The sequence below is a fragment of the Lissotriton helveticus genome, chromosome 2_1, assembly GCF_964261635.1.
Source record: "Lissotriton helveticus chromosome 2_1, aLisHel1.1, whole genome shotgun sequence".
Taxonomy (NCBI): Eukaryota; Metazoa; Chordata; class Amphibia; order Caudata; family Salamandridae; genus Lissotriton; species Lissotriton helveticus.
In genome coordinates this window covers 1,417,264,681-1,417,291,768 of record NC_136059.1, presented here as the reverse complement: position 1 = coordinate 1,417,291,768, position 27,088 = coordinate 1,417,264,681, and the positions used below count along the sequence as shown (strand labels likewise).

The 27,088-nt window shown below is 43.3% G+C and overlaps 1 protein-coding gene across 1 annotated transcript in view; it reads right to left on the bottom strand.

Moving 5' to 3' along the window:
• DGKQ (diacylglycerol kinase theta) overlaps positions 1-27,088 on the bottom strand; it is a 1,501,752-nt gene that overhangs the window by 1,051,318 nt on the left and 423,346 nt on the right. The gene's annotated exons all lie outside the window — the stretch shown is intronic.

Here is a 27,088-nt window from a genome sequence, read left to right as displayed (position 1 = left end):
AGAATTCCCAACAAAATAAGTCTAAAGGATGTTGTGTATTGCAAAGAATACGTATTGTATGTGCTGATTATTTGGGAAATTTTAGCTGAACTCCTATTCAAATACAAGGGACATGCTTTGTCTAAATGTAGGGTGCTGAACCACTATAGATGTACTCAAACCGGAGGTATCAATCCATGGAATGTTTTTAAATTTAATATTTATGTGTTTTTCATGGAATTGGGCTTTTTTAATATTATTGAACTGATGAAGAATGTTTGTTGATTAATTATGAACTATGTATACGGACTTATATAAGGATCTAACCTGGAAAAGTGATTGCTCGTGATGTAATTAACGATCAATGACTTGCATTATTTTTTTTCATCCCTGTTTTTTCAGTACTTCTGTGCTTTTGAACTTTCTCCACAAAAAGAAGAAAAATCTGACTTATGGGGCTGTAAGAACGAATATTTGTTATGTTGTAATAATATGCTCCTAAGTGTCTGAAGAATGGATAGGCAAGGTAGTTGAGAAGGTCAGTGTGCAAATCATGGCAGTTTTAGCAAGCCAATATTTAACTTTGTGTTTTGGAACAACTTCCAAAACGTTTAGAATCATTCCTATTTTTGAGCATCTACATGTTTTATGACTTATTAGTTAAAACAATGGATATGCGTGCGTGTCTATGTATGTGTGTGTATATATATATATATATATATATATGTGTGTGTGTGTGTGTATATATATATATATATATATATATATATATATATATGATTTATAAAATACTCTGTTATTGTGTTCTATAAATGTATCCTTTAGGTTTGATGTGTTGGAATCTACAATGATTTTAGAGGCTAACAAGACTCCTGCTGGACAGGCCGTGGCAGATGTCAGAGAAGGGGGTGGGCGGTCCTCTTCAGAACACACCTTGGGTAGACAGCCTGTACCACACTCCATGCTGCCGCAGAGTTTCACTTGAAGATTCTCGCTTAGCTTCACTAATTTGCAATAATAATTTCCATCCCTCATGTTTTCAATCAGGAAAAGCAATATTGAGAAGTAAACTGGCTCCTGATAGACCTGCCCCAGAATAGGCTCTGCAACACAGAGCTCAAAGTCAATGCATGATAAGGCCCACCCCGATAATGTGTCCAGGATGATTAGGGAAGGCTTTGGTCTCACGGTTTCTGTCAGTGTGATGCAGTACTGTCTAAACATCCACCAGAACCAGAGATGAAGTGGTCAATAACGTTTAGTCATCTATAGTCATGGTGGAGAAGTGTGGCTCACTGGTTAGAAGCGGCAGACCCTGAAGCAGAGGTCGGCCCGGGACCAGGGTTCAATTCCCGACGCGGCAGGGTCTGTGGTCAATGTCCGCGGACTCGATAATTCTCTCTTAGGTGCCTACGCTAACCATGGGTCCCACTCTGCAACTCTGGGCAATAGCTTGCTTAATCTCCACAACGGCCCCAGCAACGCCGGGGATGCCTGGCTTCACCTTGGGGTGCCCTCTCACAGGGAAAGCCAGGACGGGTTCCCCAGCGGTATACAGCGCCAGGACACCACGTAACGAGGTAACAGTGCGCTTTACAAGTATTCATACATTACATTACATTACATTACATCTACTTACTTAGTGTGAAATTGTGTTTCCCGAAAAAGAGACCACTAAATTGGAATAAAACATCTAAATACATTGGGTGAAGGATATATTATATTGTTTTGTATTCACTCAGAGTGCACTGGAATTACTGGTTTGTCGTAAATATTGGTCCCCCCCTGAGGTTTGAAGGAGAAGCCAAACCCCAGTATTCACAGGACTTAAGACAGTCTCGGGTGGGATTAAGCAAGCCCGTCTATATTTTTGTATCTATTTGCATGTCTAAATCCAACAAGTCAACCAGGGATTGGGCTCCATGCCTTTGTTTTATTTTATTTTTTTATTCAAAAACAATACACCAATTTTTTTATTCAAAAACAATACACCATGAATAAAGAAGACAAGTTTTGAGGGAGACTTACATGGAATGTGTCAGAAAGGCAGAATGTTTAGCTAAAGGATGAATATGTTTATACAAGTGATCCCCTCGCATGCCTCACCATAGTTGAACAGATTTCAAATAAAGAATGCTGATCAAGAGATATAATCATTTTAACCATTCATGGTAAAGTATTTGACTCCCACTGTTTACTAAGGAGCTAAGCAGCGGATTGATTTGCTGGCAAACTCTACAAGTGCGCACTTTCAACTGGAAAGCGTGACGTATTGGCTTGGAATGGTTATGTCAAGAGAAGCTTGCCAAGCTATAAAAAGACCATAAAGTCTTATCATTTAACACTCAATTTTACATATTACCAAATTCCATTCTTGATAACGTTCCTTTATGTTTGGCTGGTTTACTGAGTGATCACTGCCGATAATATAACCTATTTCTCAGGGTATAGTTATTGGCACATTATCAAATATTTCTCAACGAATGATGGGGCATATTAGTAAGGGCAATATCGCTGCTTTAGAGAGACCTTTTCCTGCTAAAGCAACGATAATTCTATCGCCCTATCAGCAAGCTGTCGCTAACAGCAGTTAGCAACAGCTTTCTGACGAAAGCGACCGGTTTGGGTGCCGCTTTGCATGTCAGCGATATTTATTGTTAATGACATGCAAAGTAGGCATTCCGACCAACAGACCTGGTAAACAGCCGCTAACAGGCTTATCGCCTATTAGCAAGGAGGCCCTGGCCCCGGTTAGCGACGTGAAAAGTCGCGCTAACCGGGGTCATCGCCTTTTTTTAACACCTGCTATTTTCCTGACTTAACCATACCTAACATGGGGGGTGGATTATGCTGATAGGACAACAGGGTATAAAGAGGAATCCACGAAAAGCATGCACATCATCAAGTGAACTTTACAGTCGCTATATGGAGCCTACAATTAATTACTTATCAGCGGTAGTATTCCTAGCATTACTCCATTACATAGTGTCAAAATTACAGCGAACATCACCGTTGTTGCCTATGATGTAGCAGTCTATAACCCAGACCTAAGAAGGTCACTCCCTGCTACTTCAAAACTGACTGCAGATTTCGGTCTTCTTTAAGAGTATCATCTCAATGAGTACGAAATACAAACATTGTTGCTAGGCAACATCCAGCTCGAGCTCTGTGTGTGTAAAGCAATACAGTTATTCGGTGTGATAACGATGTCTACATTGCAGTCCATGTTCCATACAAACGATGATACCACTCAGAAACAATATATAACAAAATATGAAAAAAGGGACACCCTTATCCCGGTGAGTGTAGTAGACTGGAAAATATGGCAATTCGTTCCAAGTGCTGTGCATATCTAGAGCTATTACTATTTATGTATCTCCTATATTTTTCATGTGCCTGGAATATTTCACATGAACGGCAGTGCAGGGCCCTTCACCTCTTAGAACTGCCACTCAGTAGCCTACTCCATATCAGATTGTAATATTTAGAAGCTTTGAGGAGAGAACTAAAACTGTTAGTCCAAGACTGGCTGTTAGTACTCCTTTTTGAATATATTTTTTAGCTACTGAGCGCCAGACCAAGTTGCTGAAATCTGTGGACCTTCAATTCTTTAAACAAATCCAATTTACCACCACCTAAGTTTTTTTTCTTCATTTGAAATATTCTGCTCCCATTTCATTCAAGACCAGTAACTGACAAGAAAACAATGATTTGGGGTAGTTTAATTTTCTATTGCAGAGCACATCTCTTTTATATTAGGCTGGAGTTTTTAGCTCTAGAAGGCAGAGAGTTTGGGTGCAAATATGTATACAAAGTAAAGGTCCAAAATGTTCAGCTTTAGCATTTAATTTATTTCAATCTGTATTTATGATTGACATTACTGGGCGTTACTCTCTTACTATTAAACAATACAGTGCAATTTAAAAATACTCAGGTTGGTTGTCCTTTCCTTAAGGAGGGACAGAGTTCGAATAGAACCATAAATAGATGTGCAATCTGCATAGCTTTCCCTCAACCCCATCACAGGTATGCCTTTTTTTTTCATGCACCATAGGGGTTGGGCATCCATTTGAATATTTCTTCCCCGGCCCTCTTTACTTGAACAAATTAGCATAGAACCTTGGTAAAGTGCGTATAATGTTTATTGTCAAGGTTAGCTATTTTGTTCACTACCTTCTGTTGTTTACAGTCAACATTTCCTCGTGCTGATACAATATTCTGTGAACTGTTGTATTTTTACACATTGTGTCCTCTTCGCATTTGTGAAATTGGTGACAGAATCCCACTTATTGGGATAACAGCACATGTTGCTAGACTCTGTAAACCCAATTGATTCAACAAAACTGATTCTCTACGGAGATGGTCTAGACATTTTTTATTTGCTTTTTTCTTTGATTCATTTTAAACCCCCAAGTCTGTTCCATCAGGCTACATCATGTTTAGTTTAGGCGATTCTGTATCATTACCACAACTACTTTTACTTTACAGCTACTCGAATATTGGGAATACATACATGCTCACCAACATCATCACTTTCTGGGAACAGAAACACATGTAAACCCTCTTTGGGTTCTCTTCTTTAACTACCAGCTTTACAGTCATCATCACACTGTAAGAATAAATCCACACATAAAAAAGAGAGGCAACCACATTCAGTCTATTCTTCTTGATGTATTAACAATATCCTCAAAACTACCCTAAAACAATGGCAGCAATTTTCCTCAATACTGTAACACATTTCTCAGAGTGGCATCTCCCCAAGATCTTGGTATCATTTCTTGCGACATTAATGTGGCTATTAACGTTAGTTGCTGATTACCACATATCGGGTTGGGGTTTATACCGCCATTTTAAATTAGCCATTTACTTGGGCTCTGAAGCATTAAACTTAGTTGATCTAACACTATATGCTATAATTCATGAAACCTAGGAGATTTCATAAATATGTGAATCAGTGGACCAATTCCCTAGCACGTTGATGGCAGCAGTTTATAAAGATGGGCACTCTGCAGGCAATTTCTCATTTATTGTTTTCGGTTTTGGTTTCGTGACTAATCACAATAACTTTATCATGCTTTCATACAAGGTAAGGGAGATTTAAGAGACAGCCAGAACCCCAACAGCAGTAGTAATTTTTGTCCGAGGAATTCTGACGTGGAACTCATCGAAGCAAGCAGCAGCTTCCCCCAAATCTCCTACAGGGCCTATTTTGTGCTAGAAGGCATGTTTTTTTCATTTTCAGACTTTAAACAAATCAATCAAGAAAATTATTGAAATAATCAGTACACAAGGATAACAGTTGCTACCATCTCACTGTAAAAGTTTGACCTCACATTCTTCGTGCTACTACGTTTTTATTTAGAAATGCCAGGGACTCCGTTTTTTAACCAGACAGTAGGTAGTTAGGCTGTACAAGAGTGGTAGGTAACTGTTTAGCAAACAATAGCTTTATTGTAACCAGTAACACTTTTCGAAGCTCTCAAGCCTGATGCAGCATTTTTAAGAATGAGAGATGTGTGTTTTATTCTCTAATCAAACAACATTCTTACTGTGTTTCCAAAGTCTCCCCCGTGCAGTATCTATGAATCAGGACTTTGTAGGGACCGTGTATCCCATTTACTTGGCTAAAAAGCTTGACCTATCTGGCTCGAGTCGGAACTTAAGAAGCTCGACCACCCTACTTTTGAAACCTCCCAAATAAAAAAAATGAAAAAAGAACTTACAATCGTGCTTTCACTGGTCTTGCTCCAAGAATTTGGAACGCTCTTCTTCCCGAGATCAGATCCAACCCATCTACTGTATCTTTCAAGGAACATGTCAAATGGCTAATCTTGAATGAACATCAACAGCATTAACCTGGCTTGTTATTTCGTTCTATTGACCTTCTGAAACTGTACTGATCCCTCCAGCCTGGCTGACTATCCTGCTCCTGAACCTCATAACTACCTCATTTGTTCCACTGTGGGGGGTTTTTCTGAAGCAGTTTTGTTTAGAACAAAAGTCGCACAGGATTTACTTCTCGCCAGTCTGCTCTGGCATGCTTCTAATGATATCGGAATCACCTGGATCAATGATTGCCAATGTGCATACTCTGTAGTATTTTCCACAAGCTGTGCCCAGTTCAATGTTGTTCCCACTATAGTGATGCACACCAGTCTTTGCCAACATGGTAAAATACTCAATCTCAAAGTTCCCCAGAGCAGGGCAGTTGTTGGCAAGGATAAGCAGTTTGGCTTTCCCCTGGCAAATCATTTTCTGTGTTTGTTTGTATCCCAGCACATACTTGCCACTTTTCATTACCAGATAAAGTCTCAAATTGATAGAACTGTTCGGTCTTTAGCTGCATGTGCCTTTCACAGGGGGGCTGGATACCCATACAGGTGTGTGCAGTGTGCACTGCACCACCCTGCTGGGAGCTACATGGAGGTGGGTCACAGGGACCTGTCATACCGTTCCTAAGTGGCACTCAGTTAGTGTGCATCCCTAGACCAACTTTGACCTAAACATGGCATCGGTAATAGGACACTTGTGCAAAGGCAATGACATTTCCTCATTTCCGTGCTATATGGCCTAATGAACGAAAACCCCTTGACATTGCATAAGTGTGAAATATGTGCCCTGCAATGGGTATTACAGAAGGGGCTGCACAAATGTCTTCTGCAATATATGAAAGTTCCAGAAATGAAGCGGAAATGCCCACTGTGCCACAGGGTACTTGAATAGGACAGTCCAAAACAGCTGCAATAACAGTATCTTGGCTTCGGCGTCTTTAATAACATTTGGGTTTTCAGAGATGTCTGCTGCAAATGCATAATTATTTTTCAGGCAGCAATGGTAACAAGGCACAAGCAAAATATTTTCCTTGATAGGTCGTGCAACCAAAAAGATGTAGAGCTCATTCTAAATAGGGCTTCTGTTTGTAAGGCAGATTGTAGCTTTTGGGGTGCAGCCGACCGCTCGGGAGTAAACATTTTTAACCATTCTCCCACACTTAATTTTATTTTGGATTTTTTTTCATTGAGTTTTACTGGTATGGCAGTTTTTGTTGAGCACAGGTATAATTGTATTTGGTTGTCACTTGAAGCAGGTGCAAGACAGTTGGCAGCTAGTTTTTACATGGTTACAGGTTACATTTATGGTTGTAGACAAGTTACACCGGAGGAAGCAATAAATGAGAAGTTAAGATAGGAGATACGTAGACAGGTAGATGTTTATAGAAATAGGTAAGAGGTTAGAGGGGTTAACATTCAACAGTTAATAAAAGAGTAGGGGTTTTAAACAGTTGCAAGGAAAGGATGTAGGAGTGGGAACCTTAGGGGTGGGGTAGGAGGCAAAGAGGTGAGTCAATGTATAGTGAGGTGTAGTTTTGTAAGGCAATGGCCAAGGTAACATTGTGAGGTGCAACTGTCTTCAATAAAGCAGCCTTTTTCACACATAAAGAGCGAGTTTGTGGTCTGTGCAGTGCCTCCTTTGGCCCAAAAGGTTGGTGGGACACAGATGGTAGTGGAAAGGAGGCGAGCATGAACATTTGCTATTAATTTCAAAGGTATTCGGGTATTCTGTGCTAAAGAGTTTGAGTATCACAACATAACTATACTTAAGTGGGCCAAGCAGTGTCTTCTGCCAGTATTGCAATTAAAGAAGTATGGTGTGACCAGAAGAGAAATATGCAGGTACTGATGTTTAGGCATCACAGGTGCAATACTTAAATTCGTGCCAGTAGGTGCAGGTGGTGGGTACCAGGGCTTATTTTTCATCGTTGGACTTCGGTCAAGAGAAAGAAAAGCAGATAGGAAAGAAAGACAGGGGAAGAGAAAAATAGGAAAAGAGAGACAAAAAGACAAAGCGGAGATGCACCTCCAACAGTGAGATAGACAGGAAGTTTAGGGTGGTGAAAGAAAGAGGCAGAAGGAGCAAGACCAGGCAACCTTGGTATTCGGCAGTCCTGGGACTGAAGCAGCGTGGGTTTCGGGTTTAAGAAAAACTGTTAGCCTCTGCTCATGAGTTTTTACAATTTAAGCACTAGGTGGAAAGTATGAACTGAAAAGCTTATGTTGGGCATTGTAAAAAGATGTTTTCGACTGAGGCGAGTCTTAAAAACCAACCCAGGGATCAAAGACCAAATAAACAAGCATTGGCATAGCCAATAGGTCTCGCCTTTGGGACCTTATAAGTGTTGAGCCATGCAACAGTTGATGTTGTTGCACCAAGGATATTGTGCTGGATAACTAAACACTTATAAGGTCCCAAAAGCGAGACCTATTGGCTATGCCAATGCTTGTTAGGGATAGGGTTGCCACCTGGCCGCTTTTTTACTGGCCTGGACTGTATTTATAAGACGGGGCTGGTAAAAAAAATATTAGGAAAACCTGTGAAATCTGGTATTTTTTCTACTTCTGTAACATAAATCTAAATCAGCAAGCACATAAGTAAATCCGTTAATAAGTATGTGAGAGCCTTTCAGCAAATAGACGGCTAATTGCTGTTACAAGAGAATCCTGGCAATTTTGCAGGAATTCCCTCTCTCCTAACAGCTCTTTGCTAGTACAGATAGGCAAAAGAGAAAATGGCTGGTATTTTTGTCAAGGAAATGTGGCAACCATAGTTGGCATGGAGCTATGGTCAAGTGGCCAGAACTGTTAACCGTGGAACCTGGAGAAACAGGCTTGAAATCCTGGCCTCGACCCAACAGCCTGTGATTCTGATCAAATCACATGCAATGGCGCTTTGCCTAAAAAAAGTGTAACAGTCTCGTTTCTGTTGTAAAGTGTTCTAATACCTTTGAGCCATATTCAAGTTATTTAAAAAAAAAAATGCAAACAAAAACAGGGAATGTGCAATACCGTCATTAATTCATAACTAGTTTGGTAGTTACGCTTCTGGGACTTCAACAGCATGCAGTGCACTATTAGTAATAAATCCACAATAGAGAGGCGTTACATGTTGGCATCAACTGAAGAGTGCTCCGGCTTCCCAAGTCCATGACTGAGTAGCTCAGCCATACAAGAACCTTAGGAACTACAAATCCCTGAATGCAAAGAACGTGCAATGGCGTTTGCCCAGTCTGTAGTATAGTACCCAATTACTGAACAGGACTGTACAAGAGGAACTTGAAAGCTCTGCTGACCCTATTAGCAGCTTAAGACTATCCCCTTTCTAAGAAACCGTCAAGCTCAGTGTCCCGAACTACACCAAACACAGGAGTACGAGTTACGTCTTCGAATGCATGAAGAAAAGACTACAACTTCCAACTTCCTTGGCATGCCGCGTCACCACTACACCCCTTCAGGCGGCGTCACGCAGCATCTCCTTCTCGCAAGTCTGTAAGACATGGAATAATAAACATGAAAAACGGACACTCGGAACAAGCACTACTGTACCCGGAACTGACTGACACTCGGAACAAGCACTACTGTACCCGGAACTGACAGCACCGGCACTGCTGTCACCTGGCGGCCACTGGACCCATCCTTGCGGGCTCTCTCGTGCACATCGGGGGCAGGTGACTGCCTTTTTGAAGCCGCACCCTGTCATATAGCTACTGTATATGCAGTGAGCGCACATTCCAAGTTTTCTCTCAGAAAGCTGCATCCACGATATGTTCATCGGCGTATGGTGTCCCTCAGGGGTCTATTCTCAGCCCGCTGCTATTTAATATCTACATCAAACCTCTCGCTACCATCGCAGAGGAAGCCGGGCTGACTATTTTTTCATACGCCGATGACACGCAAATCGTTTTTTCCCTCTCCAGCACTGAAGATAACAGCGTGTCTGGTTTGAAAATTGGTTTGTCACTTGTGGCTGAGTGGATGCAGAGGCATCTCCTCAAGCTTAACGGTGATAAAACCGAGATCATTATTTTGGGGAAACAGAAAGATCTCTGGGGCCCTCAACACTGGCCCAGCACTATGGGTCCTACCCCTCTACCAGTCCAGGTGGTACGTAACCTGGGTTTTCTCATAGATGATAGACTGTCTATGAGGCAACAAGCCACCAAGGTGGCGGCCATCTGTTTTACTACCTTACGATGGCTCCAAAAAATTCTCTGGATGTTGCCTCATGCCGCTAGGAGAACCGTAGTCCAGGCGTTAGTAACATCTCGCCTGGACTACGGTAATGTTCTCTATCTTGGCGCAGATGCCGCGACTGTCAAAAAATTACAGGTCGTACAAAATTCATCAGCTCGTCTCCTTTGTAATATTCCGAGGAGGTCTTCGGCTGTGCAGGCTCTTCGCGATCTCCATTGGCTCAAGATCTCGAGTCGAATTAAATTCAAAGCCTTATGCTATCTTTTTAAAATCAAACAGGGTTCTGCCCCATTGTATCTACAAAGTTTAGTCCAACCCTATAGGCCCCAGCGTACTTTGAGATCATCGGCCAATTGTGATTATGTTATCCCCAGATTTAAGCTAGTGAAGATGGGTGGAAGATCCTTCTCCCATCTTGGCCCCAAGTATTGGAATGCCCTGCCCGTTGCCCTGAAGACCGAGACCAACATGCTCTGTTTTCGAAAAAAACTGAAGACCCTACTCTTTTAAACTAATTCCCTGTAGCTCTTGTTGCTAAATTCAGCTGTGTCTGATGTCAGTTTTCTTCTTCAGTCTATCCCTTGCGCCGGGAAACCCACTGCGGGTAGCTGTTGCGCATTATAAATTTTAAATAAATAAATAAAATAAATAAATAAATATCTTTATAATGTGTTAAGTTAGCATAGGCTCATTAAATGTTTAAACGCCATTTTTCCTTTTGCTGCTTCTGCACACGACACTTAATTGTTGATTTAGCTTTCAACCTAGTAGTTCGTTGTGGTTTACATGAGAATAATATGTTATTACTCTGATATCAGCTTTGCTTAATAAACTATGTCTGCACATAGAGTGCTGAAGCCTCAGGAACAACATGATACAGAATTGTTATGAGGTCTGATCTTCGCGCCTTTATAGACATAACATAAGTGCAGCTTCTGCCAACTTTGGGCTTGAGGCGGGTTTTTATATTGCTTTGCTGGAGGCACAAAGACACTTGATGCTGTTCGCATGCAGAGAGAGCTGGTGTATGCTGATGTGATCCCTTCATACTAGGACACTGAGGTATGGGCCCGCCCTAATTCAACCCAAAGAGACCTTCTTAGCTATTAATATAATATGCGAGTTAGGGAGGGTGAGAAATAAGTGTTGTTAACCCTTATTAATTTACAGCATGGTAACATGCTGTCACCGTTCGCTTTCTATGGACTAGCAACTATGCTTGTAGCTTTGTTGTTGATAATATGTTTACTTGTATTATCTAAGATACTGCGCCTGAGAAGACGGCAGTAGTAAATAAACATTTCAAATGCTCACGTGTTCTTCTTTACTCCATGTTCTGGTTTGTAATGATTGTATAACGAAAGAGTGCTCATGTGTTCCACGTAACCTGAGGTATTGTAAGCTCATGTTCTGGTTTGTCTAAACATTGGGAGTTTGTTATGACCAATGAGACACTGTAGCTAGCTCGGTAAGGGGTTTGTTGGGTACTAAGGTGAGTTTTGGGTCACCCTAATTCGCTGGGGTTCCAATCCTCTGTGCACAGTTCTGTGGGAGAACAGAAACCCTGCTACATGGCGCCCAACGTTATCGGTGGTCTTATATCATGACACTCGAGTAGTATTTCATTCCTACCTTAACCCCTTCACTGTTGTTTCCGGTAAACGGTGGTGTCGGTGAAACCTACCTGTTTTTTTAAATAGGTCTTTATTCAAGCTTGATTCTTTCTAAACGGTTTCCTTGAATTACTACCCAGTTGTGCCACAAAGTTGACTTTGTTTTTCAGTGGTTCCGGTGGAATCATGGCTGTGGCTGTGGCCATTGCGCAGCATAGTCGCATTGCGGTGCGCACCCATCTACAGACATACCAGGTCCCGTTGGAGGGCATGGCTGTGATTTTAGTGGTGTGTGCAGATCCGGCGTACCCGTTTGAACTGTTTTATTCATGGGTAACGTTTCCGGCGGTGGACGCAAATTCTGGTGTGTTCCACTCCTACACACCGTCCCCTGTACCGGCTGAATATACACCGTACAGGGCACTGGAGATACCTATTGATCATTGGCAGCATCGCGTTTGGTTTGATGGCGCCCTCCCCCACTCTTTATCTGCTGCGAAGTTAGGTCCTTTATCCATTCCAGGTACGAATTGGCCTGCTTTGGGTGGCTTTACCCCGCACCCGAATCACGGGGCTTGTACCCTTGCGGAAGTTCGAATGCTACACGTAGTCTCAATTGCCGTGATTCGTGCCTTAGTGCAATACATAGGTCAACATCTCCCGGGAGGTCCCCAGGGGGGTGCGGCCGTTCAAACGGAACGTGGCGGTTTAAGGCTCAATCCAGTTATGGTCAATTCGGTTTTTGGTCAGCGTCCTGTTGATAACGATGACTTCCCTTTCTGGCTTGCCGAGAAATTTGACCATTCCGAATTCTACTCCTGCTGATAAACATAGAATGTTGACGATCACTCTACCGAAGGATTTAACTCCTGAGCTCGTTGACTGTGAAAGCTGGGGAAAGACTTCTGCGGCCGTTTATACGAGGTGTTTCGGCACACCGTCTATGTCCGCACTGCCTGAGATCGTTAAGCGTGTTCAGGATGATCACGGACCGGAGGCAGCGGTTGAATTGGGTATGCGCCTGTGCGGTTCTTTTGAGATTGTAAGCGATCTCATTCTCTCCAATATTAAAGGAGATGCAGTGAACTTTCAGGTGTCGAATGCTCTGGCTGCTCTGCCCGATGCCGATAAACCCAGACAGTTAGCGAAGATAGTTGTGGCTGCATATAAAACTATTGGCCGCACAAGTAGAGGTCTGAAATATTTTCCAGTCCAGGAGAAAAAACAACCACAAGGACAGTCTGCTGCGGCGGATGTCCAACCCAAGTCCAAAAAACAAAATTGGCCTAAAAAACAGACACAGGGGAAGCAACAAAAGCAGATTCAGGATTCTTTTCCTGCAACACAGGTTCCTGCGCCGACTGAAAAAGTTTATGATTTGCACGATCGCGCGATGATTAAATCGCCTGATCGTTTTCAGGTTTCTGATCAACGCTCTCCTCGTTCCTTTCAGGACTCATCGGCCCCGAAAACCGGTGGAGGAGGAGGCGGTAGGGGACGTGGTGGCCAACAGGGACGTGGCCAGTCCCGCCAGACAGACGGCGCGGCGAAGCAGGAGGATTCTACGCCTAAAAGACCACAGTTTGCAAAAAAGAAAGTCGCGGCCTTAACAGCGCATAGATATGCCACAGATAGTGAGAACGCGGCTTCGGAATCTGACGTGGGCTCTGACCTTGCTGGACTGCGCGGCGGAGATTACCATAGTCAGAGAGGCGCTGCGTCCACTACTGAGGGTGACAGCGACTGATGTCTACGTTGTAATTGAAACAGCAGATACGAGACTTGCTCCCCCTGAAAGACTTTATGAAATTGTCCTGTTAATTGAAGGTGACATACAGCGTACCGTTAAAGGGGTATTTTGGGAAAATCTGTCTTCTACGTATGATATTTTGCTTTCGGAGGCTGACTGGCCCCCACCTTTTGTGCTCGCGGCGCCGCGAGGGGAGGAGGTAATCCTCCCCAGTTTCGCAAACACTGTCTCGAAAGAGCATGCGCAGAATTTTGCAGAAGAGTGGGCTCGGGCTCTCGCACCGGCTCTGTACCGTAACCAATGTGGTTGGGATAAATTGTCGCCTTGCCACGAAATTCCGTTGCGGTCTCAGCCGCAGCCTCAACCTCAATATCCCGTTCGGCGTGAAGCCAAAACTTCCGTCGCGGAAATCCTTGAACAATTAGAATATCAGGGAGTTATAGAAACTTGCGTGTCACCAATGAATAATCCTCTTTTTACTGTGACCAAGCCTGACGGATCATATCGTTTGGTATTGGATTACCGGCATTTGAACTCGCATTGCCGTAACTGTGCAGTACAGAATACTCACGGCTCTGCCCTTGTGGATAGTCTCGTGCGAAAGCGTTTCAAGACAACGCTTGACATATCCAACGTTTTTTATGCCCACCGATTGGACAGCTTTAGCTCCCAATGGACCAGTTTTACGTGCGCTGGGGTCCAAAAACAATTCCGGCGTCTCCCAATGGGCTATAAGAATAGTCCTGGTATATTTACCGCTCGCATTGTCTCTATTCTGGAGGCACTCGACCCAGATGCTTGTTCGTATGTGGATGACATATATCTCACAGACGACGATATTTGGGAGCATCTGTGTCGTGTAAATTCTGTTATTTGTAACTTTGCTGACATGGGTTACAAATTTAACTTTGCAAAATCGCACATTGCTGAACACACAGTGTTGTTTTTGGGCTATGAGCTCAACAATGAAGGTAGAGGTTTGGCTCCTCACTTCTTAGAGAAGTGTGCACAGTTGCGCGCTCCTACTACACTGAAAAAATTACAGTCCTTGCTGGGTTTCTTCAATTTCGGAAGAACATACATTCCGGAATATGCCCAGCGTATCAAGCCTTTGTATGCTTTGATACAACCAAATTTTTCCAAATCATGCTGGCTGCCTGAGCACTCAGCCATCTTGCAATCCTTGCAGGCTGATCTGCTCGCTTCTAAATTCTTACTGACTCGTGATAACCACACCAACCTGGTGATAAGAATAATTCCGGGGACAGTGGGTTTCACGTACCTCACTTTTAATGAAGGAGACACAGTACCTATTGCTTACAAGTCACACTTGTACACTTCGGCTGAGATGCGGTTTCCCACTGTGGAAAAGGTTTTAACAGCTGTACAGATGGCTATTCTTAAAGAACGGGCTCTGTCACAAGGGAAACGCATGTTGGTTGTAACACCCTGTCCTCACTTGGAGGCAGTCACGAAAGCCAGTGTACCAAATTCAAAAGCTTTGCACCCTCGGTGGATTCAGTGGGCTGCGTCCTTGACGTCCACGGATGTCACGTTTATTTTTGACGCCTCGTTGCGGTCGCAGGAGTACTTGCAGTATGAGTTTGTTCACCCTGCTCCTCTAGCTATGCGACCTTTGGAGGACTTCCATTGCATCATTTACACTGATGGTTCGGCGCAGGTTGCGCATGGCTCTAAACATGCCTACGTTTCCGCATGCGCCATTGTGGTCGGTGCTATGTTGAACGATGAGTTCATATCCAGGGAAGTGCACACGTTGCCGCTTGGAGATTGCACCGCACAATTGGCAGAGCTTCGTGCTCTTTTACTAGCGTTGGAGTACGCAGATCCTAGTGTTACTACTCTTATTGTAAGTGATTCTTTCTACTGTGTCCAGTCTTACAATGAAAACTTGTTCTTTTGGATTCAGAATGACTTTCGTGATTCCAAGGGTAGCACAATAAAACATAAATTGATCTGGGTTCGAGTGGCAGAGCTTAAGGCTTCGTTGCCGCTCGTTTTTGTAATTCATACTCTTGGCCATCAGCGTGTGGGAGTCCACGCTGTCGGTAACTCGCTTGCTGATGAAGCAGCGAAATCAGCAGTGTCTACATACTTAGTTGCAGCAGTTACACGGTCCAAAAGTAAGATTGATAGTGACATCTTGGCAGCTGTTGCTGCCACTGAGAAGGGAGGTAAACATCCTTCGGGGTTCCTTTCGAAGTACACATACCACTTAAGTCCCGAAAAGGTTCCTTTTGTGAAAATTCCTGATGTTGGAGAACGTTTGATTCCCAACTCGGATCGCAGGGCTGACTTGATTACAGCGGCACATGAAGGTGTGGCGTCTGCGCATGCGGGCGTCTCGGCCACTGTAACTCAATTACAACAACGCTTCTGGTGGCGGGGACTGTACAAACAGACGCGTGATTATGTCCTTCTTTGTGACATTTGCCAGCAGATTAAACCTTCAACTGCCACGCGTCCGCCACAGACACAGTTGTACATTTCTAATAAACCACTAGGTTGTGTTTATTTAGATCACTGCGGTCCTTTTTCATCTGATACTGCGTATAAGTACATCTTAGTAGCAGTTGACTCATGCACACGCTTTGTGTGGGTATGGCCCCATCGCAGCGCTGATTCTCGGACTGTCATTAAAGATTTGCGTGTCTTTGTAGGGATTTTTGCCTGTGGTACCTTCCATTCGGATCAGGGTCCGGCTTTCGCCTCTAAGGCGTATAAGGATGCCATGACTTCGTTGGGGGTCCAAGTCAAGTTTTCGTCTCCCTACAGACCTGAGGGTAACAGTGTAGTGGAACGAATGAACCGTGATTTAAAGCAATCTTTGACAGCTCGAGTTATAGGCACTGGCAGAAACTGGCTAGCCCACCTCTATGGCGTGCAGCGTGCTCTTAATAATCTCCCTAGAAGGTCTCTGGGTGGGCGGACCCCATACGAAATGCTCTTTGGCATCAAGATGTACGTCCCTGACCTTGACGGTCTAGACTGTGTGGTTCGCGCCACTTCCTTTGACGCAGATGAACATTGCAATGTTTTACAGAATCTACAAAAGTCCAGAGACATTCTTGCAAGAGAACACTTGCCCTCCACGTCGGATGTTGCATTGCAGATCCCGGTAGTCGGCTGGCTGCCCCAAGTTGGTGAACTGGTTCGTGAGAAGATCGAAAACAAGAAAGAATTTGGTCCGTCCTATCGAGCTCCAGTTCCAGTCCTTGGTGTGAAGGGCACAAGAACAGTCATTTTACCACCGCTTCCTGGTCGTAAGGAAAACAGGTTTATTTCAATTGACAATGTCAAGATACACAGAGTGGCCGATTCTTTTTAGTATGACACCAGCTGTTTCCTGTCCTTCCATTGTGAGACATTCGGTTGTGCCCACTGCTTTTAATCATGAATCAGAAGTGGCCATTGAATTACCTGCAATTTCCAGTCCTTTATTGAGTACTTTGCCAGGTGCCGATCAAAATGAAATAGACTATGCATATCCCACTGATTTGTCCATGCCTGACCTGCATGCACGTTTAGCCACGGAATCCAGATTTTCATTTGACTCTGTTTCCCTTGCCTCGAAGAAACCCTCTCGTTTTGCAGTTTATGCTACCTTATTTAAAAAAAAAATTTTGGTTCCCCCTTGGACATATATCTGGCTGGTGCTTTTTTTGATATATCTTTTTATGTCAATTGGTTTTGTGTTTTATTTTTTCCGCTTGGTGAATGGACACTATGTCGAGGAAAGAACATGCATTCGCCATCTCAATGGAACTTTGGCTCCCCTTTCCTCATCACATTCTGCACACAGACTGAAAAGAGACTTGACATTTGTTAACATCACTGCTTGGCCTGTCCTTGATGGGATCGTGTGGGATGCCGTTCGATTTCAAATTCATGGCCCTACAGAAGTTGTTAATGTGCCTAACGTGCTTAGAGTTAACATGGAGGATGTGGTGAAACAAAACATACGTTCTGATGATTGGGATGTTCAGGCCGTGGAGTCTTTATTTTCTGATTTGAAATACTATGCTGCCTTTGATGCTGAAGATTTATATTTAGAATCTGCTAATTATGGTGATTTGTTTTGCTTTCAACATTTTGGCAATCACTTCTTACATAAAACAACATCCAGAAGGAATACTGTGAATTATACACAATAGGAGCATTGCCCAGCTCCTATACAAGGCAGTTCTAGTACTTTTTTGAAAAAGTACACTTATTTTACTGACTTCAATCAGTCTAATCCCGAGTCCTTTTATTTTAAAATGACACAGAAGCCTATGTCCAAGGTTAGACTTACCGATACCAAACTATTGTATTCGAAGTCCTTTCTAGATCAGCTGGCTATTGGCGGTTATGAAGTATGGAAGGGAATAATTGACCTAAAATCAGTTTGGGGTTCAAAGGCCTGGCAGGTACAAGGAGCTGAGGCATTGCACCGTGCATGTCTCATCCCTAATCTGATTTTGTTTTTGAATTCTACTATTTCGCAAACAACATGCTTTGGATTGGCTACTGCTAAAAAACTAAATTATCCTTCTATCCCCGAGTTAGAGGAATATTCAGGCTGGAGTAATTATACTCAATTTTCGATTAGAGAGTTACAGACCCTATTGCTGAATTCTTCCTTTAACATATCCGGTATAGACACTAAAGGTTGGCTAGTGTGGCACAAGAGTGCTGATTCTTGCCAGCGCCGTTTCCTGGGTTTGTCCGACGGCTTTACTCAGGTTAAACCTGATTCACGTTTTGAGACTGAGCATTCTGTCACAACTTACTCTGTGGGTAAGTTATGTCAAACCTGGCTGAAACATTCCAAATTATCTGCAGTTAAATTAAATCTTGCAAAACTGAGTGATGATGTAGATTTAAATGATTTCATAAAAGGCCCAGCTAGTGGTAGGTCAAAAAGATGGATATATGCTGTATACAATGAAATTTGGAAAACATCGCAGATTGAAGCTGCTACACGACTTAGGGCTATAGATCAAGCAAATCTAGAGAAAGTCCTTGCCATGGTGGACAATAGTATTAACATGCTTTCTTCACGCATTTAAACTTTAGATAACATTGTGTCTTCTGTTGTGGATATTGTGCATGATGAAGTGTCTGTGTTATACCATGGTCAGAATCAATTACGTTCTATCATGCAATTTGCATGGACCCTGCAAACGCTTAAAAATGGCAAAGTGCCATGGGGCTACATGAACGTTTCCTCTCTCTTTGCACCCTTTAATTTGACTGACAAACAACGCTTGCTTTCTATGCGAGATGCTTCTTTTTCTATGTTGCATATTGAGAAATTAGAGTCCTTGCCTTTTTCTGTGGCAGAAGCCTCAGCTGCAACGTGGCTTATCCACGGTCTGATAACATTACCTTTTGCTTTGTATAAATTTACTAACTGTATGAAATATGTTGCCATAGGTCGCTATGAGCCTTTAGGTAGTGGTTTTCTCCATGAAGTATGGTCACTTCCTTTCACTTATAGATGTTTAAAGGACGGCCAGGAAGTTTATCTAAATGGGGAAGAATGTACAGAAACTCCAGATCATTCATTAATGTGTAGACACATACAATTACATGGTTCTTGCAACCAGGACCGACCAAACTTGGCCTGTGTTTTGAAGGGCTCTCCTGTACCAGCAATCATCCCGACTTTTACTTTGTTGGGGAACGGGAGTTATTTACTTTTGAATAATGAAGATTGTTGCGGGTTAATTAAAGGTGTAGCTTATGTGGTAACAGTAAGTGAACGTGTAGTTTGCTGCAGAAATGTCCTGTACCCACCCACACATGAAAATGGGGAGGTTTCCATTTGGCCACACATACCAACCTTGAAGGCAGAGTTCAACGGCATGACTAGACTGAGGGCTTTATTGTCCCAGAAAGAAGTGGCCTTGAGTTCGGCTCGAGAAACTTTTGTGCTTCACATAGCTAACACCAGGACCGAGGTTCAGGCCCTTTTAAATACTGATTTACCGTTGCATTTCGGCGAGATGATACATTCTATCTTTAACGCGTCCTCGACATCTGGACTAGCACATTTTTTTAAAACAGTTAGCAGCGGCCTTGTGACTTCATTTGAAAAAATATTTGGAGTAATCCCTAGTTTCTTTCATTCCATTTTCTCGAGTCTGTTTGGTGGATTCCCGGTTTTACTGGCACTAGCGGCAGGCGTCCTAGTTGTTCTCTGCTTCCTTAAATATGGATGCCCCACATGTGGAAGAAGTAGCCCAGCCTCTGCTGCCGCTGTTTCGCAACCGAATGCTTGAATATTTTGGCACGCTGCCGCTTGCGATTTTAAGCACGGCATATGGATTATCGTTTCGATTTTCCTACTTCACCTGTGTCCAGCCTGTGTTTCACTGCCTGAGCTGTGATTTTGATTGGGCCATTGATTTGTGTCTCTGCGGACCGGTTTCTCCTGGCGTCGATTTTAATCAGCTGATGAGTCCTATCACTACTCACGAGTTGGTTTGTTCTGACGAAAGGATTATGGCCATAGCAGCGGTGCATGGACTAATGGGTCCCTGGGATATATTCACGGCAGCGCAGGATTTCTTGGAACTGAGCTTTCTGGAGAACCCACCGAGTTGTCCTCTGATGGTAATAGAGACTCCGATACTTGGGGAGCACGTCTGTTCTTTTCAACTTTTGAATTGGATGGCTGAACTGTTTTCTGATGAAGACGGTGATTTCATGCTGAAGGCTGTTGCTGCATATTTTGCTTATACGGTCTTGTCCTAAATACTTTTCCATAATTTCTTTCCGGATATTTGACTTTCAGCTTGCATTTTTTGCGATTTTTCGTACATCGATCAATTTCCCAGTCCTATTGACTTGAGCGAATTTTTGAAATTTTTTACTGTACATTCATGGCTCACAGTTCTTGAACTCTGCTTTCATGAAGTTGCCCTTATCTTATCTTATCTTATCCGTCGTCGGATCATGGGGGGTGTCATATAGCTACTGTATATCTTTATAATGTGTTAAGTTAGCATAGGCTCATTAAATGTTTAAACGCCATTTTTCCTTTTGCTGCTTCTGCACACGACACTTAATTGTTGATTTAGCTTTCAACCTAGTAGTTCGTTGTGGTTTACATGAGAATAATATGTTATTACTCTGATATCAGCTTTGCTTAATAAACTATGTCTGCACATAGAGTGCTGAAGCCTCAGGAACAACATGATACAGAATTTTTATGAGGTCTGATCTTCGCGCCTTTATAGACATAACATAAGTGCAGCTTCTGCCAACTTTGGGCTTGAGGCGGGTTTTTATATTGCTTTGCTGGAGGCACAAAGACACTTGATGCTGTTCGCATGCAGAGAGAGCTGGTGTATGCTGATGTGATCCCTTCATACTAGGACACTGAGGTATGGGCCCGCCCTAATTCAACCCAAAGAGACCTTCTTAGCTATTAATATAATATGCGAGTTAGGGAGGGTGAGAAATAAGTGTTGTTAACCCTTATTAATTTACAGCATGGTAACATGCTGTCACCGTTCGCTTTCTATGGACTAGTAACTATGCTTGTAGCTTTGTTGTTGATAATATGTTTACTTGTATTATCTAAGATACTGCGCCTGAGAAGACGGCAGTAGTAAATAAACATTTCAAATGCTCACGTGTTCTTCTTTACTCCATGTTCTGGTTTGTAATGATTGTATAACGAAAGAGTGCTCATGTGTTCCACGTAACCTGAGGTATTGTAAGCTCATGTTCTGGTTTGTCTAAACATTGGGAGTTTGTTATGACCAATGAGACACTGTAGCTAGCTCGGTAAGGGGTTTGTTGGGTACTAAGGTGAGTTTTGGGTCACCCTAATTCGCTGAGGTTCCAATCCTCTGTGCACAGTTCTGTGGGAGAACAGAAACCCTGCTACAACCCATCCGCTCTGGACAATCGAGCAACCGAAGAGGCTGAGAACTGTTCATTCCAGGAAGTACTTACTGTGTGCATCATCATAGAGGTCAAAAGTGTCAAGAAAGTACAACAGGTAGAAAGAGCGCCTCTGGCTGTGAAAATCAGTATGACACCTTAAGTAGAGGCTTCATAAACAAGTACAAGTGTGCGCACGCCTCGCGTGGCAGCAGGAGGAGGGGAGGGGGCCTGCGCGATTCCCTTGTGGGTGAGAGCAGCAAGGCGCGATAATTGATGACATATGGCACCAGTTGCTCGCTCCCGCAAGTGAATCGCGCCAGACATGCACGTGTTGCCATTGGAAGCAATGCAACGTGTGCACGTTTCTGACGGAAAGCTGTGCCAATTACTAAAGGTCTCTTTCCCATGCCGCTGCATAGGCGAGACCTAAAAAGGAAACCATAAAATTGCCAGCCGACCATGTGGATGGAGCGTCTTCACTATTTGTCAAAGTTTAAATAAACAAAGAGGGTCTGTACTTCAGCCGCCAAAGCCCTCACATACACTTAGGGGTTTTACTGAAACAATATCAGGCGAAACGAGGAGCTCGTAAACTGTCTAATGACGAAGGCTTCCCTTCAATGATGATGAAGCGCTCAAATCCATTCCCCCTGGCAGGCAGCAGGCGCGGGCCCGCAGTGTAAGGCATTGGGCTCTCCACTGGCAGGAACCGGCTAGCCCTGGAGGTTGGCACCGTGGCGCTGAACTAGGGTAGTCCAAGTCATCAATGTCCTCGTTCCAGTTTTCCTACTAACAGTCCAGCCGTCACAGTCCTGAGGCCAAGAGGAGTTATTGTAATTAGCCATCGCATGCCAATATTGTTTGGGTGTTTTGCTTTCCCCAGTTTTCTCTGGAAAGCCAGCCAGCACAAACGGATGCCTCTGATTCACAAAAATAGTTATATAAAAAAAGAACTATGAGATACACAGTGCGTTTGTAATTCAGAGTGAGTGCTGTAAGAACTGCCAACTGTTTTTGGCTACATTAGCCACACTCAAGCTCCACACGCTTGGAGTGTCTGCAGACTGATAATTTGTTGGATTGAAACAACCTGCACTTAGAAACTATACTAAGCACTCGAATAGTATAAAGATGCCTCAGACACCAGGGCTCACCTCACAACTCTACATGTTACCACCATTTACCTATATGCTACCTTCCGTTTAGGAGGCATGTCATCTCACTTCTAATTTCAATGTTAGGAGCGGAGCATGTGCTAGGAGAAGCACCAGGCTAGAAATCTAAAAATATTCACAAGCGGGCTTTCTCTGGAGCAACTTCCCACTGCTCCTCAAAATTTCTACTTCGTTAGTACAATTCAGGAGAGGCACAAAGCATAGCTCTCGCTTCACAATCTCCCAACCATTGCAGACCACCTCACTCCACTCTCATGCCGTTTCCAACTCTTCTGTATTTATACACGCTTATTGTCCTCAGCCCCATTGCCAACATAAAGGCAGTACATTTTTTCGAAACATACCCCAAAGTTCAATTTCCTCATATCTAGCTATGAAAAATTATTTTGACTGCCATTAATGCAAATTGAACATCTGAAAATGACCTGATATACTGTACAGACACTAATCTGAAATTTGGAACATTCACATTTTAGGAAAGATTGTCAGTTGTCAGCACAATTCGGATGCTGAAGCCATATCGTAATGGGTAAACATTTTTACAGCAGGAACCCTATTTCAAGTTAGTTTCTTTGTGCTTCAATTGCAGATGCCTTTCCTTCAAGTTGATTGGTGCCTTGGTTGCTTCTCCGTGCACCTTGACCTGCTCTTGTCCCTTGAACACACACATACCTTTGACACACTTAAAAGGTAAAATAAGCGGAAATGGGGAACTCAGCTGCACCTATAAAACAGGAAGGTAAAACTGGAAGGAAACTACGCATCTTGAAAAGGTTGGCAAGGCTTATAAAATGGAGGGTGAGAAGTTATAGAATGGAGCAGGGGACAATACCACAGACAAAAAGAATCATACCAGAAAGGGATAATATCAAGGACAAATAGCAAACAGCCAAAGGAAGAGTGGCCTTTTACCTGTGAAAAGGGAGATGGTGATTGCAAGGCAGTGGGACTAGTGCCCACAAACCAGAGACTAGTGGCCACAAACCAGGGATGAGTGACTATAAACTGCATGGGCTGGGGGCAAGGGGGAATTCAAATAAACTATGGGTAAGTAGCTGCTATATGGGCGTGAAAAAATAACTGCATTATGTTCATACTCTTGTATGGATCAGAATGCAGGCGTATGACAAAAAGCGACATCGCCAAATTGTAAGCCTTCCACACCTGTAACCTGAGAAGAATCTTGTACATATTCTGACCGTGAACCATCTCCAACCAGGAACTGCTTAACAGATGCAAGCAAGAGGGCATGGACATCATTAATGTAAGAAAATCATGGAGATACATTGTATACACCACTAGAAGAGCACAAAACTCCATCACAAGAACGGCTCTCCACTGGACTCCAGAAGGCAAATGGAACAGAGGCAGGCTAAAGAACACATCTAGGTGGACTGTGGAAACAGAAATGGAGACCCTGAACCACAGCTAGGGCACCGTACAGAAACATTCCCAAGACAGACAAAAGTGCAGGTTCTTCGTTGCTGCCCTACATGCCAGTCGGCATAATGGGCACTAAGTAAGCAAGTAATAGATATATAGAATTTAGGAGCAAAGAGAGTCAAACAACTTCAAAGGATATCCAAGACTCATGAAACAAGACTGACCAGAAAGTACATTACAACACAGTAGTAGGTTTCAAACTGAAATATATTTTTGCTCACCAAAACATTAACTTTCCTTCCTTTCTTTAAAATATGGAATAACATGCACTGCCTTCTTGAGCCCTAATCAATTTGTATGCCATTCAACCACAAATAGGGTGAAGCTTTTAGTCATAGTCACTTTAGTTCAGCTGCAATGATCAAGTCCAACCAAGTATCTTTCTCATTCCTCAAAGCCTTGTTGATGCATCCTCTTTGACCCCGGTTTATGCCTCATCCTTCTATTTCCAGCTCAATAATATACTTTCATGATCATAGGGACAGACATGGATGGAGGAGGCAGGAAACAGAGTCAGCACCATAAAATACCTTCTATTGATTTATAACATTGAGGAAATGTTGCTCTTATGTTCAAAGAAAAGAACGGTCAGACCAGTCACCTCCCAAAAGTCACCTGTCTCTCTCTCCGTCTCCATATTCCTTCATCTTCCCATCTTTGCACGGTGCCATCAATAGGTGTGTGTAGAAACCTGGTGCAAAGACCATGGGGTTAGAGACACATAGGCAGGAGTTCCCAGAAAAGAAGTGGAGTAAAAGGATGCAACACCAGAACTCCATGGCCTTTTGAACTCAGGGACAAAGAAGCAAAGCTTCGCCCTGGAAGTACCGCTGCTTCAAAAATGTTGCCTTATCTTTCAATGCATGCTAGTAGGTTGGCCTAGGTCTGATGTGTAGATTGTGCGAACAGATCAGAAGGTTCCACTTTACCTTGTAGGATTTCTTAGGTGAGCATGTGGCAGCAGCACAAAGAGATTTATGCAGGCTCTGCAGGTGCAGAACCAGCTCCGGCTGCTTGCAGTGGGAGCCCTGGCTCAGGGTAGATGGTGTAATAGAAGGGCGTGCTAGTGAGAGATGATCCAGCTCAAGGCGGCAGACGTTTCCAGCCAAAGGGAATGTGCATTTACAGTCTGTGATTTCATCCAAGATACGTATGCTGAGCAGGTAACACAGTAGAGGTATGAGGGTAATGTCGGGGGCAGGAGTGGGCTGGATTAGGGTTCAGAGGAGCTGGATAGGAAAGTCTAAGAAGCCTGAACACCATAATCATGAGATTAGAAGAAGAAATCAGGTGGTGACGAAAGAATGCCTTGTGCTAACGGTAACCCAACAGTAGCTCATCACAGAGAATGTTCAAATCTTTCTAGACGTTTCTGATGGAAAACGTACGGTAACACTGGTTTTCTCTCTCAGAGAGACAGGGAGAGAGGCAAGAAATACGATCTCCATCAATTATGATCATCAGGAAGGCTGGACAGCAGTGGCAGCACTTCTGTCAAAGGCAGCATCTCTCTATTTGAAGTCAACAGGTCCGCACGGAAGCTTAGCCTCTGCAGGTTCTTGCAATCAGTTAGGGTAGGTTTGCATCAGACAGATCCGCCTTCCTCATTGTCCCAGTTTGAAGTAACAGCAGGGATTCTTCTGTCTCAGAGTCGGTCCGATTCTTACAGAAGGGCAATGTAAGAAGCTGACTCTGTGTACAGTATTACCACCTTGTGATAACATCACATAGAGAGTCCAGGGGTTCCCCAAAAATGTATAGGGCTCGATGCAAAACCCAAAGCGCTCTATTAATGGTAGTGTGGGCGGGCAGCCTTAGGCCTAACATAGAAGAGTGTAAGACATATATTGCACACACATGATTATAATAGACACTCGACTCAAGAAGGAGTTCCAGATCAATTTTATAAAATGATACTTTCGTTGTATTTTGATTTTAAGATGTAGACTTTGTAACAAGGTAAGTACGGGTCATGGGTTAACACCTGCAATTCACCACGCTCAGTTCCGCCCTCCCAGCGAACCCACGCCCCAAGGAGTTCAACGCTTAATCGTTAGACCGCTTGCACTTGTGCACTCCGCACAGCACATCTTTCTCAGGCATGTAATACTATGTCCTGATGATCCCAGTATTGGTCTTACAGGATCGAAACGTCGTCGACTCATTGTCCACCGCAAACAAAATTCAATTTGCTATTCATGTGTAATGGTGTCACTGTTCATTTTTGCTTGTTTTATCTTCTGTATAGCCTACAAGCTTTTTGACCTGCCTGAGCCTTTGTTTTTGTGTTATATGTATTGCGTTGGACGCAGGATTGTGTCCCACTTTATTTGTGCCTCAAATTGAAATAATATTAAAATAACCCTGTCCGGCTGGACAGCCTTAATATAGTACTGATTCCTATTTATATATTTATTCTCTCTCCCATGTATTCTCTCTGTCAGGGACAACTGTGCTTCAAATAATTCACCGGCCTTTGCCATTTCAGCATGGAGGTTCTTACCACACCGTCCAATAAGGTTTTCCCCGTGAGTGTCAATAATTATCCTGTGCATTTCATTATAGGCATGATCACACATTAACAGTGCCGAAAATCAAGCGGATGTTAGCGCTCACACGTTCAGGCCCGTTTGCAGCCCCTGCTGGAATCTGGTCACAATGTCTGACTGGCAGAATCTGTTCTAGCACTGGAGCCCCGGGCCACAGCACCTCAGCGACCATCGGAATAAACATCACCTGCGCTTCAAGTTGTAGCACATTGATGCTATACGCCTTAGACTCTCGTGGGTCTGGGCAGACTTTAAACAGGAACTACGTGCTATATGCGGAGGAGTTAAGAGTGTGGTTCTAGGAAGTGTGACGTAATGTGCAGTGTGTGGGTGAATGTTGGAGAATAAAGACATACTTAACCGCAACTCCTGTGAGTGGCGTAATCTATCTGCATGCTCCAGGGCTGTGGGAAACGATACACACTTGTTTTACTTCCACCACGTCAATGTTAATTGGAAAATAAATTCATCTTCAGTTTTCAAAAATCTCTTCCACATGTTGGTATGTATGTATTTGTGACCTTACACAAACGTCACAGGCCTGCTATACTATTACCTTACGCAAAAGGGCACAGTTATTTGTAAAATGTATCTCAATATGTGGCTTACACTAACAGTAAAATATCAAGCATACTCCCCCTGAAAATAA